Genomic DNA, 16,275 nt, shown 5'->3' with positions numbered 1-16,275 from the left:
CAGTCTTTCTGCAACTCTCATAGTCATCAGGAATGACCACGGGAGTTCTGCAGGTGGAGCCACCATGAAAAGGGGGTCATGTGGGGGAAAATTGAGACAACCGTATTTGAACAACAATAAAATGGGTGAAAAAATAAAAAGTATTGAAACTGCTTTTCTTTAAAAAATAATAAAAACAGAACCAAACTTTAAAAGCAGAATGTGAGTCATGTGTTATTGCTTGTAAAAAGTGATAGTTTCTGACCTGCCACAGGGGGGCAAATGGGCAATGACCATCTGTGAGAAGTGGCAGAAATATGCATCAACAGTTTTTGAAGCTGGGACAGGCTTCTCAGTTTCAGTTTTTCACTGCTCAAGACTGCACAGCTGCTGGAAGGTGTGTCTGGGTCTGGTGATTGCAGTACTTCTCTTTCCGGGGCAAAAAGAAATGTCCTACAAGGTTTAAGTCACACTGCAGCCAATTTTTTATGTAAGCAGATGTTGACATTGATAAGGAAAACTTATAGACAACCTGTAGGAAGGTTGAAGAAAAGGCCTGTGAAAGATGAAGGGTCGGGGCAGGGCTGCAGGGTGAAAGGCTTTGCAGTGTTCAGAACAGAGATGAACCTAAAAATGGGGAGAGAGGTAGGTGAAATGGGCCAAAAGCAGAGAAGAGAGTAGAGTGTAGTGTGCAGACCCTCCAAGCATGTAGCACGTTTGTGGTTTGGGGTTGGGTGCCCAAGCGTAAAAGTCCTGCAAAGTGAGAAACCAAATCAATGTGCAAGAGGCAGAGAGTGAACAGTTGGTTGTTGAGGATCAAAAAAAGTTTGGGGTTTCCCCTGATCAGAAGAATAAAGACAAATGACTTAGAGTGAGAAAAAAGGGGAGATGGTTATTGACTGCTGGGAGCCGCGAAGACATGAAAAGGATAGATGGGAAATCTGGAAGAAGGAAAGGAAAAAAGAAGAAGAGAGAAAAACCACACAGAAGGGAATTTCAAGGGTAGGAATCACTTTCCAGGGGTTGAAACTGCTTCTCTACATTTCTCTGTGCTGGTGCGACAAGCGGTGATAGTGGAGGCTCATCGTTTTAAACCGACAGGTCTGAAAGGGACATTTAGGAGGGCAGAGGGGCCTGTCCAGTCCACAGGTTCCCCTGCCAAGGTCTGTCTTGACGGTCCTGGGGGAGCGGGCGGTTCATAAACGCCCAGATCCACGTTCCCCCTTCCCTGACCCACGCTTGTTGTTCCTTGTGTCTTTCTGTCCCCGAGAACCTGCTCGGGTCCCCGTGGATGTCTCCACCTTCCCCGTGGCGGCCATGTCAGGCCGGCCCCTCCATCTGGTGGTGCTGGTCCTGTTAGTGTGGACATCCCCTTGACAGGCAGGCGCCCGGCTCTGTGCCGGCTGCCACACCCTGTGCTCTCCAAACTCAAGCAGGAGGTTTTTACAGCCTCCTCCTCAGGACTGGACTCTAGAGCTTCATCTTTGACACTTGTCTATCTTCCAAATGCCCAGGAGGCTCTCGGCACAGACACCTCCTGCCCCACCGAGAGACCCTCCCAGCCCCCTGGTGGGTCCCTCCAGATCGGCACCCGTCCCCTGCTCACAACCCAGGACAGGGTCTCACCCCCGAATGGGAAGGAAGTTGCCACAGGACAGCCAGGACACCACATTGTCTTTGTACCATTCTTTTATTGTCTCGGCTTCAAGGTGCCGTTCATGCCGGGGAGGTGGAGGTGGAGGTGGTGTGGGCAAGGAAGCTAAGTTCAGAATAAAAATTCCATGGTTCCCGGTAGTTGGGGGGCCATGCAGGAATATGTCGGGGGAGCCAAGGAAAAGGAGACTGTGAGCCCTCCGGAAGACCATTATTGTAACCTAGGACATTAATATGTAATGAGGAAGCCACAATCTGCTGTTGGAACTCCTCACCGGGTGTCGTCTCATCAAAATATTTGGTCACTTTGTCTTCTAAGCAATCTCAAGATAGCGGAAACAAAATCTGGCTTCACAGGCAGAGATTAAACCAGCTGAACTGGTGCCCGGTGGAACCGAAGGTTTCCTTTTGTAAAATAATTCTTGATGTTCCTTTTCAAAGCTTTGACATTGACCTTGTCGTATGCCGCTGTAGCTATCTTGTCAAGGACAAAAACCAGCATCTCATTGATTATAAATGTACAGAGTGGGTCCAAGAGCAAAAGGGCTTGGTGCACGCCACACGCCTGTAATTTACGTCTCCCAATATCCCAGATCTTCCCCGCATAAGGTTGAATGAAGGCACGCACTTTGTTCTTTATGCCTGGGTCCATTTTAAATAGATTAAGCTGATCTCAATCAATAATGTAACACTTGTTTCTGCTGATCTTGATGGAAACAGTGACATCGCTAGAGGAGAGTAGGCCGTTCTTATAGAGGGGTGCTGGACAAGAACAACAAAAAAGAATTTAAAACTGGGTTTCCAAATGCTATGCTAAACACTTGTGGTTTATTTTTAACTTAATGGTGGCTCTTGGTTTGGCTTTTAGAAAAGTCTACTTTAGCTTCAAGTTGTACGTTTAGAGGGGTGATGCACAAGAACAACAAAAAAGATTTTAAAGTCTGGGTTTTCAAATGCTATGCTAAACACTTGTGGTTTATTTTTAACTTAATGGTGGCTCTTGGTTTGGCTTTTAGAAAAGTCTGTTTTACATTGAAGTTGTAGGTATAGAGGGGTGATGGACAAGAACAACAAAAAAGAATTTAAAGTCTGGGTTTCCCAATGCTATGCTAAACACTTGTGGTTTATTTTTAACTTAATGGTGGCTCTTGGTTTGGCTTTTAGAAAAGTCTGTTTTAGCTTGAAGTTGTAGTTCTAGAGGGATGATGGACAGGAACAAAAAATAATTTGAAAGTCTGTGTTTCAAAGTTGTATGCTACACACTTGTGCTTCATTTTTAACTTAATGGTGGCTCTTGTTTTGGCTTTTAGAAAAGTCTGTTTTAGCTTCAAGTTGTAGTTCTAGAGGGATGATGGACAGGAACAATAAATAATTTAAAGTCTGGGTTTCAAAGTTCTATGCTACAGTGGTGGTTTATTTTGAACTTAATGGTAGCTCTTGTTTTGCCTTTTAGAAAAGTCTGTTTTAGCTTCAAGTTGTAGTTCTAGAGGGATGATGGACAGGAACAAAAAATAATTTAAAGGCTTGGTTTCAAAGTTGTATGCTACACACTTGTGCTTTATTTTGAACTTAATGGTGGCTCTTGTTTTGGCTTTTAGAAAAGTCTGTTTTAGCTTCAAGTTGTAGTCTAGAGGGATGATTGACAGGAACAATAAATAATGTAAAGTATGGGTTTCAAAGTTGTATGCTACACACTTGTGCTTTATTTTGAACTTAATGGTGGCTCTTGTTTTGGCTTTTAGAAAAGTCTGTTTTAGCTTCAAGTTGTAGTTCTAGAGGGATGATTGACAGGAACAATAAATAATGTAAAGTATGGGTTTCAAAGTTGTATGCTACACACTTGTGCTTTATTTTTAACTTGATGGTGGCTCTTGTTTTGGCTTTTAGAAAAGTCTGTTTTAGCTTGAAGTTGTAGTTCTAGAGGGATGATGGACAGGAACAAAAAATAATTTAATGTCTGGGTTTCAAAGTTGTATGCTACACACTTGTGCTTTATTTTGAACTTAATGGTGGCTCTTGTTTTGGCTTTTAGAAAAGTCTGTTTTAGCTTCAAGTTGTAGTTCTAGAGGGATGATGGACAGGAACAAAAAATAATTTAAAGTCTGGGTTTCAAAGTTCTATGCTACACAGTGGTGGTTTATTTTGAACTTAATGGTGGCTCTTGTTTTGCCTTTTAGAAAAGTCTGTTTTAGCTTCAAGTTGTAGTTCTAGAGGGATGATGGACAGGAACAAAAAATAATTTAAAGTCTGGGTTTCAAAGTTCTATGCTACACACTTGTGCTTTATTTTTCACTTAATGGTGGCTCTTCTTTTGGCTTTTAGAAAAGTCTGTTTTAGCTTCAAGTTGTAGTTCTAGAGGGATGATGGACAGGAACAAAAAATAATTTAAAGTCTGGGTATCAAAGTTCGATGCTACACACTTGTGCTTTATTTTGAACTTAATGGTGGCTCTTGGTTTGGCTTTTAGAAAAGTCTGTTTTAGCTTCAAGTTGTAGTTCTAGAGGGATGATGGACAGGAACAATAAATAATGTAAAGTATGGGTTTCAAAGTTCTATGCTACACACTTGTGCTTTATTTTTTCACTTAATGGTGGCTCTTGTTTTGGCTTTTAGAAAAGTCTGTTTTAGCTTCAAGTTGTAGTTCTAGAGGGATGATGGACAGGAAGAAGAAATAATTTAAAGTCTGGGTTTCAAAGTTGTATGCTACACACTTGTGCTTTATTTTTTCACTTAATGGTGGCTCTTGTTTTGGCTTTTAGAAAAGTCTATTTTAGCTTCAAGTTGTAGAGCAGGCTAAAAAGCCCTACCTCCAAAAATAGAGAGTTTCTCTGGAAAGTAAGTGAAATTCTTACGTCTTAGGCCCTTTAGTCTCTGGGTCACGTAGGAAGTAAGCACTGAAGATTCTTTAGGTTAGTAAAAGGAGGAATTAACATCTTTAGTCCTAAAAACAGAGTGTGTCATTGGCAAATACATGTACAGGTTTTAAACACACACAATTTTTGCTCCTCAAACTGTATTTACTGATGGACTTGTTTAATTGCTTTGAGCGGGATGCAGGGAGGTGACATCGGTCAGTGAAACAGTGCAGCTCGGAGGTCCAGCAGTCTACAGTGTGTCCCCTTGGGTTGTGTTGTGGGTCCGATGTCCCAAGTAGAGTCTCCTCCCACCACCATCCATGTCCGCTCGACCCTTTCCTGCCTCGCCACCCGGCCTATCCTTCCACAGTCGGCTCACTGGTGTCTGTATCCATGCTTCTTTCTTGAATTCCTCAGGATATCTTGATATTCTTGTAAAGAATCAAGGAAAGGCCTTAGCTTCTTGTTCCCTGTCTGTATTTATTCTCTTGAAGAACTTTAGGGAAGTGCTGATGTTCTGCTCTCACCAACAGGGAATGGAACCTTAAAAGCAGGCTGTTCAGGAAGTGTGACTGTTTAGAGCCAAGAGGTTTCCTGAACTGCCACGGGTGGGGGGGCGCGAGGGCGAGGGATGGGCAATGGCCAATGAGAAGCAGGAGGAGGAGGTGGTGGCAAGACTTTTGTCAGGGAGTTGTTCAAACTGGGGGCAGGCTTCTCAGTTTCATTTCTCCATGGGCCTAGACTGCACAGTTGCTCAAATCTGGCTGTGGGTCTGGTGACTTGCAGCACTTGTTTGCCTCAGAAAGGCACCTAAGTCCCATGAGTGACAAACCACGCTGCAGCCAACTTTTTGTGTAAGGAGATGTTGACATCTGTAAGGAAAGCTCACCGAGATCCCGAAGGACGGCTGAAGAAAATGCCTGTGGAAAGTGAGGAGTCTTGGGGCAGGGATGGAGGTTGCGATGGCCTCAGGGTGTTCAGTGCCAAGATTAACCCCAAATGGAGAGAGAGGTAGGCGCAGTGTGTGTGTGTTGGGGGGGGGGTGGAGAATGGAAGGAAGAGTGTAAAGTGCAGCGTGCAGAGCCTCCACGTATGTAGAAATGATGTGGTTTGGGGTAGGTTGCCCAAGCCTACAAGTCCTGGGCTGGAGAAACCTGATCAATGTCGAAGAGCCAGAGAGTGAAGATGTGGGTGTTGAGGGACAGAAAAGAGTGCGCAGCCCAGGAAACTCTAGACAGATGAGGTGCGTGTGGGTCAGGGGCAGAGGGTTCTGGCCTGCGGTGGACGGACTGGAGCCGGCAGGGGAAGGACGGCAGGGGAAGCAGGGATGGAGTGAGGGGGAAGAGACCAAGAGAAGGCAAGTACTGTAGCAGCCCACGGAGGTGAATTTGAAGGTTAGGAATAACGTTGCAGGGGTTGACGCTGCGTGTCCACACGTTTCTTTCCTCCTGCGAAAAGGGGCCTCAGGGGAGCCCCGCTCTGTTGAAACCCTGGGTCTGAAAGGGACATTTAGGAGGGCAGAGGGGCCTGTCCAGTCCACAGGTTCCCCTGCCAAGGTCTGTCTTGACGGTCCTGGGGAGCGGGCGGTTCATAAACGCCCAGATCCACGTTCCCCCTTCCCTGACCCACGCTTGTTGTTCCTTGTGTCTTTCTGTCCCCGAGAACCTGCTCGGGTCCCCGTGGATGTCTCCACCTTCCCCGCGGCGGCCATGTCAGGCCGGCCCCTCCATCTGGTGGTGCTGGTCCTGTTAGTGTGGACATCCCCTTGACAGGCAGGCGCCCGGCTCTGTGCCGGCTGCCACACCCTGTGCTCTCCAAACTCAAGCAGGAGGTTTTTACAGCCTCCTCCTCAGGACTGGACTCTAGAGCTTCATCTTTGACACTTGTCTATCTTCCAAATGCCCAGGAGGCTCTCGGCACAGACACCTCCTGCCCCACCGAGAGACCCTCCCGGCCCCTGGTGGGTCCCTCCAGATCGGCACCCGTCCCCTGCTCACAACCCAGGACAGGGTCTCACCCCCCGAATGGGAAGGAAGTTGCCACAGGACAGCCAGGACACCACATTGTCTTTGTACCATTCTTTTATTGTCTCGGCTTCAAGGTGCCGTTCATGCCGGGGAGGTGGAGGTGGAGGTGGTGTGGGCAAGGAAGCTAAGTTCAGAATAAAAATTCCATGGTTCCTGGTGGTTGGGGGGGGGGCCATGCAGGAATACGTCGGGGGAGCCAAGGAAAAGGAGACTGTGAGCCCTCCGGAAGACCATTATTGTAACCTAGGACATTAATATGTAATGAGGAAGCCACAATCTACTGTTGGAACTCCTCACCGGGTGTCGTCTCATCAAAATATTTGGTCACTTTGTCTTCTAAGCAATCTCAAGATAGCGGAAACAAAATCTGGCTTCACAGGCAGAGATTAAACCAGCTGAACTGGTGCCCGGTGGAACCGAAGGTTTCCTTTTGTAAAATAATTCTTGATGTTCCTTTTTAAAGCTTTGACATTGACCTTGTTGTATGCCGCTGTAGCTATCTTGTCAAGGACAAAAACCAGCATCTCATTGATTATAAATGTACAGAGTGGGTCCAAGAGCAAAAGGGCTTGGTGCACGCCACACGCCTGTAATTTACGTCTCCCAATATCCCAGATCTTCCCCGCATAAGGTTGAATGAAGGCACGCACTTTGTTCTTCGTGCCTGGGTCCATTTTAAATAGATTAAGCTGATCTCAATCAATAATGTAACACTTGTTTCTGCTGATCTTGATGGAAACAGTGACATCGCTAGAGGAGAGTCGGCCCTTTTTTATAGAGGGGTGCTGGACAAGCTCCTCCCTCGCCAGAAGTCTTGGCCAATGCGTGAGTGCCAGGTCACCCAGCGCCAGCTGTTGTCAGGAGCCAGCTTCTTCTGACCAAAAGTCTGTGAGAAACCCACAGTCTCTATTTTCTAAGCTGGTACACTAGAAACAGGCTCCCTTTTACGGAAGCATGTGTAACGGATGATGGACAAGAACAAAAAAAGAATTGAAAGTCTGGGTTTCAAAGTTCTATGCTAAACACCGGTGCTTTATTTTTAACTTAATGGTGGCTCTTGTTTTGGCTTTTAGAAAAGTCTGTTTTAGCTTCAAGTTGTAGTTCTAGAGGGATGATGGACAGGAACAAAAAATAATTTAAAGTCTGGGTTTCAAAGTTCTATGCTGCACACTTGCGCTTTATTTTTCACTTAATGGTGGCTCTTGTTTTGGCTTTTAGAAAAGTCTGTTTTAGCTGGAAGTTGTAGTCCTAGAGGGATGATGGACAGGAACAAAAAAAATTTAAAGTCTGGGTTTCAAAGTTCTATGCTACACAGTGGTGGTTTATTTTTCACTTAATGGTGGCTCTTGTTTTGCCTTTTAGAAAAGTCTGTTTTAGCTTCAAGTTGTAGTTCTAGAGGGATGATGGACAGGAACAAAAAATAATTTAAAGTCTGGGTTTCAAAGTTGTATGCTACACACTTGTGCTTTATTTTTCACTTAATGGTGGCTCTTGTTTTGGCTTTTAGAAAAGTCTGTTTTAGCTTCAAGTTGTAGTTCTAGAGGGATGATGGACAGGAACAATAAATAATTTAAAGTCTGGGTTTCAAAGTTGTATGCTACACACTTGTGCTTTATTTTTAACTTAATGGTGGCTCTTGTTTTGGCTTTTAGAAAAGTCTGTTTTAGCTTGAAGTTGTAGTTCTAGAGGGATGATGGACAGGAACTAAAAAAATAATTTAAAGTCTGGGTTTCAAAGTTCTATGCTACACACTTGTGCTTTATTTTTAACTTAATGGTGGCTCTTGTTTTGCCTTTTAGAAAAGTCTGTTTTAGCTTCAAGTTGTAGTTCTAGAGGGATGATGGACAGGAACAAAAAATAATTTAAAGTCTGGGTTTCAAAGTTCTATGCTACACACTTGTGCTTTATTTTTTCACTTAATGGTGGCTCTTGTTTTGGCTTTTAGAAAAGTCTGTTTTAGCTTCAAGTTGTAGTTCTAGAGGGATGATGGACAGGAACAAAAAATAATTTAAAGTCTGGGTTTCAAAGTTCTATGCTACACAGTGGTGGTTTATTTTGAACTTAATGGTGGCTCTTGTTTTGGCTTTTAGAAAAGTCTGTTTTAGCTTCAAGTTGTAGTTCTAGAGGGATGATGGACAGGAACAAAAAATAATTTAAAGTCTGGGTTTCAAAGTTGTATGCTACACAGTGGTGGTTTATTTTTAACTTAATGGTGGCTCTTGTTTTGGCTTTTAGAAAAGTCTGTTTTAGCTTCAAGTTGTAGTTCTAGAGGGATGATGGACAGGAACTAAAAATAATTTAAAGTCTGGGTTTCAAAGTTCTATGCTACACACTTGTGCTTTATTTTTGAACTTAATGGTGGCTCTTGTTTTGGCTTTTAGAAAAGTCTGTTTTAGCTTGAAGTTGTAGTTCTAGAGGGATGATGGACAGGAACAATAAATAATTTAAAGTCTGGGTTTCACAGTTGTATGCTACACACTTGTGCTTTATTTTTAACTTAATGGTGGCTCTTGTTTTGGCTTTTAGAAAAGTCTGTTTTAGCTTCAAGTTGTAGTTCTAGAGGGATGATGGACAGGAACAATAAATAATTTAAAGTCTGGGTTTCAAAGTTGTATGCTACACACTTGTGCTTTATTTTTAACTTAATGGTGGCTCTTGTTTTGGCTTTTAGAAAAGTCTGTTTTAGCTTGAAGTTGTAGTTCTAGAGGGATGATGGACAGGAACAAAAAAATAATTTAAAGTCTGGGTTTCAAAGTTGTATGCTACACACTTGTGCTTTATTTTGAACTTAATGGTGGCTCTTGTTTTGGCTTTTAGAAAAGTCTGTTTTAGCTTCAAGTTGTAGTTCTACAGGGATGATGGACAGGAACAAAAAATAATTTAAAGTCTGGGTTTCAAAGTTCTATGCTACACAGTGGTGGTTTATTTTTGAACTTAATGGTGGCTCTTGTTTTGCCTTTTAGAAAAGTCTGTTTTAGCTTCAAGTTGTAGTTCTAGAGGGATGATGGACAGGAACAAAAAAATAATTTAAAGTCTGGGTTTCAAAGTTCTATGCTACACACTTGTGCTTTATTTTTTCACTTAATGGTGGCTCTTGTTTTGGCTTTTAGAAAAGTCTGTTTTAGCTAGAAGTTGTAGTTCTAGAGGGATGATAGACAGGAACAAAAAAAAATTTAATGTCTGGGTTTCAAAGTTCTATGCTACACAGTGGTGGTTTATTTTGAACTTAATGGTGGCTCTTGTTTTGCCTTTTAGAAAAGTCTGTTTTAGCTTGAAGTTGTAGTTCTAGAGGGATGATGGACAGGAACAAAAAAATAATTTAAATGTCTGGGTTTCAAAGTTTCTATGCTACACACTTGTGCTTTATTTTTGAACTTAATGGTGGCTCTTGTTTTGGCTTTTAGAAAAGTCTGTTTTAGCTTCAAGTTGTAGTTCTAGAGGGATGATGGACAGGAACAAAAAAATAATTTAAAGTCTGGGTTTCAAAGTTCTATGCTACACACTTGTGCTTTATTTTTGAACTTAATGGTGGCTCTTGTTTTGGCTTTTAGAAAAGTCTGTTTTAGCTTCAAGTTGTAGTTCTAGAGGGATGATGGACAGGAACAAAAAATAATTTAAAGTCTGGGTTTCAAAGTTCGTATGCTACACACTTGTGCTTTATTTTTGAACTTAATGGTGGCTCTTGGTTTTGGCTTTTAGAAAAGTCTGTTTTAGCTTCAAGTTGTAGTTCTAGAGGGATGATGGACAGGAACAATAAATAATGTAAAGTCTGGGTTTCAAAGTTGTATGCTACACACTTGTGCTTTATTTTTTCACTTAATGGTGGCTCTTGTTTTGGCTTTTAGAAAAGTCTGTTTTAGCTTCAAGTTGTAGTTCTAGAGGGATGATGGACAGGAACAAAAAAATAATTTAAATGTCTGGGTTTCAAAGTTCTATGCTACACAGTGGTGGTTTATTTTTAACTTAATGGTGGCTCTTGTTTTGCCTTTTAGAAAAGTCTGTTTTAGCTTCAAGTTGTAGTTCTAGAGGGATGATGGACAGGAACAAAAAAATAATTTAAAGTCTGGGTTTCAAAGTTGTATGCTACACAGTGGTGGTTTATTTTTAACTTAATGGTGGCTCTTGTTTTGGCTTTTAGAAAAGTCTGTTTTAGCTTCAAGTTGTAGTTCTAGAGGGATGATGGACAGGAACTAAAAATAATTTAAAGTCTGGGTTTCAAAGTTCTATGCTACACACTTGTGCTTTATTTTGAACTTAATGGTGGCTCTTGTTTTGGCTTTTAGAAAAGTCTGTTTTAGCTTCAAGTTGTAGTTCTAGAGGGATGATTGACAGGAACAATAAATAATGTAAAGTATGGGTTTCAAAGTTGTATGCTACACACTTGTGCTTTATTTTGAACTTAATGGTGGCTCTTGTTTTGGCTTTTAGAAAAGTCTGTTTTAGCTTCAAGTTGTAGTTCTAGAGGGATGATTGACAGGAACAATAAATAATGTAAAGTATGGGTTTCAAAGTTGTATGCTACACACTTGTGCTTTATTTTTAACTTGATGGTGGCTCTTGTTTTGGCTTTTAGAAAAGTCTGTTTTAGCTTGAAGTTGTAGTTCTAGAGGGATGATGGACAGGAACAAAAAAATAATTTAAAGTCTGGGTTTCAAAGTTGTATGCTACACACTTGTGCTTTATTTTGAACTTAATGGTGGCTCTTGTTTTGGCTTTTAGAAAAGTCTGTTTTAGCTTCAAGTTGTAGTTCTAGAGGGATGATGGACAGGAACAAAAAATAATTTAAAGTCTGGGTTTCAAAGTTCTATGCTACACAGTGGTGGTTTATTTTTGAACTTAATGGTGGCTCTTGTTTTGCCTTTTAGAAAAGTCTGTTTTAGCTTCAAGTTGTAGTTCTAGAGGGATGATGGACAGGAACAAAAAAATAATTTAAAGTCTGGGTTTCAAAGTTCTATGCTACACACTTGTGCTTTATTTTTAACTTAATGGTGGCTCTTGTTTTGGCTTTTAGAAAAGTCTGTTTTAGCTTGAAGTTGTAGTTCTAGAGGGATGATGGACAGGAACAAAAAATAATTTAAAGTCTGGGTTTCAAAGTTCGTATGCTACACACTTGTGCTTTATTTTTGAACTTAATGGTGGCTCTTGTTTTGGCTTTTTAGAAAAGTCTGTTTTAGCTTCAAGTTGTAGTTCTAGAGGGATGATGGACAGGAACAATAAATAATGTAAAGTCTGGGTTTCAAAGTTCTATGCTACACACTTGTGCTTTATTTTTCACTTAATGGTGGCTCTTGTTTTGGCTTTTAGAAAAGTCTGTTTTAGCTTCAAGTTGTAGGTCTAGAGGGATGATGGACAGGAAGAAGAAATAATTTAAAGTCTGGGTTTCAAAGTTGTATGCTACACACTTGTGCTTTATTTTTTCACTTAATGGTGGCTCTTGTTTTGGCTTTTAGAAAAGTCTATTTTAGCTTCAAGTTGTAGAGCAGGCTAAAAAGCCCTACCTCCAAAAAATAGAGAGTTTCTCTGGAAAGTAAGTGAAATTCTTTACGTCTTAGGCCCTTTAGTCTCTGGGTCACGTAGGAAGTAAGCACTGAAGATTCTTTAGGTTAGTAAAAGGAGGAATTAACATCTTTAGTCCTAAAAACAGAGTGTGTCATTGGCAAATACATGTACAGGTTTTAAACACACACAATTTTTGCTCCTCAAACTGTATTTACTGATGGACTTGTTTAATTGCTTTGAGCGGGATGCAGGGAGGTGACATCGGTCAGTGAAACAGTGCAGCTCGGAGGTCCAGCAGTCTACAGTGTGTCCCCTTGGGTTGTGTTGTGGGTCCGATGTCCCAAGTAGAGTCTCCTCCCACCACCATCCATGTCCGCTCGACCCTTTCCTGCCTCGCCACCCGGCCTATCCTTCCACAGTCGGCTCACTGGTGTCTGTATCCATGCTTCTTTCTTGAATTCCTCAGGATATCTTGATATTCTTGTAAAGAATCAAGGAAAGGCCTTAGCTTCTTGTTCCCTGTCTGTATTTATTCTCTTGAAGAACTTTAGGGAAGTGCTGATGTTCTGCTCTCACCAACAGGGAATGGAACCTTAAAAGCAGGCTGTTCAGGAAGTGTGACTGTTTAGAGCCAAGAGGTTTCCTGAACTGCCACGGGTGGGGGGGGCGCGGGGCGGGGATGGGCAATGGCCAATGAGAAGCAGGAGGAGGAGGTGGTGGCAAGACTTTTGTCAGGGAGTTGTTCAAACTGGGGCAGGCTTCTCAGTTTCATTTCTCCATGGGCCTAGACTGCACAGTTGCTCAAATCTGGCTGTGGGTCTGGTGACTTGCAGCACTTGTTTGCCTCAGAAAGGCACCTAAGTCCCATGAGTGACAAACCACGCTGCAGCCAACTTTTTGTGTAAGGAGATGTTGACATCTGTAAGGAAAGCTCACCGAGATCCCGAAGGACGGCTGAAGAAAATGCCTGTGGAAAGTGAGGAGTCTTGGGGCAGGGATGGAGGTTGCGATGGCCTCAGGGTGTTCAGTGCCAAGATTAACCCCAAATGGAGAGAGAGGTAGGCGCAGTGTGTGTGTGTGGGGGGGGTGGAGAATGGAAGGAAGAGTGTAAAGTGCAGCGTGCAGAGCCTCCACGTATGTAGAAATGATGTGGTTTGGGGTAGGTTGCCCAAGCCTACAAGTCCTGGGCTGGAGAAACCTGATCAATGTCGAAGAGCCAGAGAGTGAAGATGTGGGTGTTGAGGGACAGAAAAGAGTGCGCAGCCCAGGAAACTCTAGACAGATGAGGTGCGTGTGGGTCAGGGGCAGAGGGTTCTGGCCTGCGGTGGACGGACTGGAGCCGGCAGGGGAAGGACGGCAGGGGAAGCAGGGATGGAGTGAGGGGGGAAGAGACCAAGAGAAGGCAAGTACTGTAGCAGCCCACGGAGGTGAATTTGAAGGTTAGGAATAACGTTGCAGGGGTTGACGCTGCGTGTCCACACGTTTCTTTCCTCCTGCGAAAAGGGGCCTCAGGGGAGCCCCGCTCTGTTGAAACCCTGGGTCTGAAAGGGACATTTAGGAGGGCAGAGGGGCCTGTCCAGTCCACAGGTTCCCCTGCCAAGGTCTGTCTTGACGGTCCTGGGGGAGCGGGCGGTTCATAAACGCCCAGATCCACGTTCCCCCTTCCCTGACCCACGCTTGTTGTTCCTTGTGTCTTTCTGTCCCCGAGAACCTGCTCGGGTCCCCGTGGATGTCTCCACCTTCCCCGCGGCGGCCATGTCAGGCCGGCCCCTCCATCTGGTGGTGCTGGTCCTGTTAGTGTGGACATCCCCTTGACAGGCAGGCGCCCGGCTCTGTGCCGGCTGCCACACCCTGTGCTCTCCAAACTCAAGCAGGAGGTTTTTACAGCCTCCTCCTCAGGACTGGACTCTAGAGCTTCATCTTTGACACTTGTCTATCTTCCAAATGCCCAGGAGGCTCTCGGCACAGACACCTCCTGCCCCACCGAGAGACCCTCCCGGCCCCTGGTGGGTCCCTCCAGATCGGCACCCGTCCCCTGCTCACAACCCAGGACAGGGTCTCACCCCCCGAATAGGGAAGGAAGTTGCCACAGGACAGCCAGGACACCACATTGTCTTTGTACCATTCTTTTATTGTCTCGGCTTCAAGGTGCCGTTCATGCCGGGGAGGTGGAGGTGGAGGTGGTGTGGGCAAGGAAGCTAAGTTCAGAATAAAAATTCCATGGTTCCTGGTGGTTGGGGGGGCCATGCAGGAATACGTCGGGGGAGCCAAGGAAAAGGAGACTGTGAGCCCTCCGGAAGACCATTATTGTAACCTAGGACATTAATATGTAATGAGGAAGCCACAATCTACTGTTGGAACTCCTCACCGGGTGTCGTCTCATCAAAATATTTGGTCACTTTGTCTTCTAAGCAATCTCAAGATAGCGGAAACAAAATCTGGCTTCACAGGCAGAGATTAAACCAGCTGAACTGGTGCCCGGTGGAACCGAAGGTTTCCTTTTGTAAAATAATTCTTGATGTTCCTTTTTAAAGCTTTGACATTGACCTTGTTGTATGCCGCTGTAGCTATCTTGTCAAGGACAAAAACCAGCATCTCATTGATTATAAATGTACAGAGTGGGTCCAAGAGCAAAAGGGCTTGGTGCACGCCACACGCCTGTAATTTACGTCTCCCAATATCCCAGATCTTCCCCGCATAAGGTTGAATGAAGGCACGCACTTTGTTCTTCGTGCCTGGGTCCATTTTAAATAGATTAAGCTGATCTCAATCAATAATGTAACACTTGTTTCTGCTGATCTTGATGGAAACAGTGACATCGCTAGAGGAGAGTCGGCCCTTTTTTATAGAGGGGGTGCTGGACAAGCTCCTCCCTCGCCAGAAGTCTTGGCCAATGCGTGAGTGCCAGGTCACCCAGCGCCAGCTGTTGTCAGGAGCCAGCTTCTTCTGACCAAAAGTCTGTGAGAAACCCACAGTCTCTATTTTCTAAGCTGGTACACTAGAAACAGGCTCCCTTTTACGGAAGCATGTGTAACGGATGATGGACAAGAACAAAAAAAGAATTGAAAGTCTGGGTTTCAAAGTTCTATGCTAAACACCGGTGCTTTATTTTTAACTTAATGGTGGCTCTTGTTTTGGCTTTTAGAAAAGTCTGTTTTAGCTTCAAGTTGTAGTTCTAGAGGGATGATGGACAGGAACAAAAAATAATTTAAAGTCTGGGTTTCAAAGTTCTATGCTGCACACTTGCGCTTTATTTTTCACTTAATGGTGGCTCTTGTTTTGGCTTTTAGAAAAGTCTGTTTTAGCTGGAAGTTGTAGTCCTAGAGGGATGATGGACAGGAACAAAAAATAATTTAAAGTCTGGGTTTCAAAGTTCTATGCTACACAGTGGTGGTTTATTTTTCACTTAATGGTGGCTCTTGTTTTGCCTTTTAGAAAAGTCTGTTTTAGCTTCAAGTTGTAGTTCTAGAGGGATGATGGACAGGAACAAAAAAATAATTTAAAGTCTGGGTTTCAAAGTTCTATGCTACACACTTGTGCTTTATTTTTAACTTAATGGTGGCTCTTGTTTTGGCTTTTAGAAAAGTCTGTTTTAGCTTGAAGTTGTAGTTCTAGAGGGATGATGGACAGGAACAATAAATAATTTAAAGTCTGGGTTTCACAGTTGTATGCTACACACTTGTGCTTTATTTTTTCACTTAATGGTGGCTCTTGTTTTGGCTTTTAGAAAAGTCTGTTTTAGCTTGAAGTTGTAGTTCTAGAGGGATGATGGACAGGAACTAAAAAAATAATTTAAAGTCTGGGTTTCAAAGTTCTATGCTACACACTTGTGCTTTATTTTTGAACTTAATGGTGGCTCTTGTTTTGGCTTTTAGAAAAGTCTGTTTTAGCTTCAAGTTGTAGTTCTAGAGGGATGATGGACAGGAACAAAAAATAATTTAAAGTCTGGGTTTCAAAGTTCTATGCTACACACTTGTGCTTTATTTTTAACTTAATGGTGGCTCTTGTTTTGGCTTTTAGAAAAGTCTGTTTTAGCTTGAAGTTGTAGTTCTAGAGGGATGATGGACAGGAACAAAAAATAATTTAAAGTCTGGGTTTCAAAGTTCTATGCTACACACTTGTGCTTTATTTTGAACTTAATGGTGGCTCTTGTTTTGGCTTTTAGAAAAGTCTGTTTTAGCTTGAAGTTGTAGTTCTAGAGGGATGATGGACAGGAACAAAAAATAATTTAAAGTCTGGGTTTCAAAGTTCTATGCTACACA

General features: G+C 43.1%; 1 protein-coding gene across 1 annotated transcript in view; it reads left to right on the top strand.

Annotated features, from left to right (window-relative positions):
- The first annotated feature begins 860 nt into the window (after positions 1-860).
- Positions 861-16,275, top strand: part of LOC123823035 (carcinoembryonic antigen-related cell adhesion molecule 21-like) — a 97,123-nt gene continuing 81,708 nt past the window's right edge. The window contains exon 1 of the transcript XR_006786469.1: positions 861-981. The gene's annotated coding sequence lies outside the window, so the exon portion shown is untranslated. The remainder of the gene's footprint in view (positions 982-16,275) is intronic.

This window comes from Phyllostomus hastatus, unplaced genomic scaffold (genome assembly GCF_019186645.2).
Source record: "Phyllostomus hastatus isolate PE091 unplaced genomic scaffold, TTU_PhHast_1.1 phas_contig_468, whole genome shotgun sequence".
NCBI classification, from domain to species: Eukaryota; Metazoa; Chordata; class Mammalia; order Chiroptera; family Phyllostomidae; genus Phyllostomus; species Phyllostomus hastatus.
Note: the sequence above shows the minus strand (reverse complement) of the source record. Positions and strands in the feature narration are given on the sequence as shown.